Source organism: Gambusia affinis, linkage group LG22 (genome assembly GCF_019740435.1).
Source record: "Gambusia affinis linkage group LG22, SWU_Gaff_1.0, whole genome shotgun sequence".
Lineage (NCBI taxonomy): Eukaryota > Metazoa > Chordata > Actinopteri > Cyprinodontiformes > Poeciliidae > Gambusia > Gambusia affinis.
Window position 1 is genome coordinate 342,168 of NC_057889.1, and position 1,430 is coordinate 343,597.

General features: G+C 33.8%; 1 long non-coding RNA gene across 1 annotated transcript; it reads right to left on the reverse strand.

The window, feature by feature from the left end:
* Positions 1 to 222: 222 nt before the first annotated feature.
* LOC122825550 lies at positions 223 to 1,430 on the reverse strand. The gene is made up of 3 exons (XR_006369665.1): positions 674 to 1,430; positions 525 to 586; positions 223 to 331 (listed from the first exon to the last, which is right to left on the reverse strand). It is a non-coding gene; the product is annotated as an uncharacterized LOC122825550 (long non-coding RNA).

Below are 1,430 nucleotides of genomic sequence, written 5' to 3' on the forward strand. Positions count from 1 at the left end.
GACTGTGAAACAGGAAGAATGGCTCTGATACATGATGGATGAATCTGATCTGTGAGGTTGGTGGAATCCTTTCTACCTGCATGGTGAAGAGCATTAAATAATAATTTATACTTTATCTCTCTCAGTATCTTATCCTTTCATCTCTCATGGTATAAAAAATTACGTCCAAATAATGAATTAAAATTATTATTTATTTAAATCATTTAGGGTTTTAGTCTCATTTGCACATAAAGATACAAAAATCAACATTACTAGTTATGTGTAAATTTAAAAATTTATCTCAATTTGAGCCTCGGCTGCTTTGGGATCAGTGTGGCCATCAGCACACAGTCTGTAAAAATACAGATATGATCTAAGTGAAAGATGAATGCAAGTCGAAATGACATCAAAACTGCTTCAACCCTTTTAATTCTTCTATCCTGATTTTCTTTCAGACTTAAAAAAATAAGCATAGAACAAAAGTACACTGTGAATGGACATAATACAAATTACATGATTTAAAACTACAAAGTGATGAATTTTACCTCACATTTTGCCTTCATCAACTTTTTTCTGCTTTCTCTCCTTTTGTTGTTCTTCTCTGGACCTTTTAAAAAGGACAAATTGAAGGTTTTCTTAAAAAACTGACAGATGTGTAACATGACGTGGTACAGAGCACCATTATTATTCTGACCTCACAGGGAAGTTTCTCAAGAGAGAGAGAGACACTATCATCTTCATATTGTCATCATATCACCCTGTGGATTTCACAGGTTCACATTTAATGAAATCTCCAACAGAAAGTATAAACTCTCATCTGTTTCCTTACCTCACTGAAATCACATGATGCTCCCATCACAAAGTACAGTGTACACTGTTGAGAAAAATGGGATTATTACATCTATAAATACAACAATATGGTGGGTGGAGGCGGATGTTACCATGACTACAAATGTTAAAACAGTTGCTGGACAGTCCTTGTTCAGACAATCCCTGTGGTGTTTAAGAGAAAATTCAAGAAGGGGGAAGAAAATTAATGTGTCATTATTATAACAATTAAATTGAGGTAAATAAAAACAGCCTTACTCACAGTGTTGATTATAAACATTTAAAGCAGGAATGGTTGGAAATAAACATCTTGTAGCTCTAAAGAACCACAAGTGTCCCATCAGAACATCTCACCTTAACATCATTACAGAACAGATTCTGTCCAGGTCCAGATGACATCTGAAGACAGACTTCTCTGATGATACAAAGTTTTTAAGTTAAAAATGATCAAGGGCATATTTCACAACATAAAAATTACAAACATGTATGAGAATGAAAGACAGAGGTGAGACAACATCTACATACATTGGAGATTTGTTTAAACAAGACGTGGTTCATTCCCATTTTAAACAGAGCATGGACACAACGTAACAACTACTAACATAAAAGAAAAAAGTTTTACA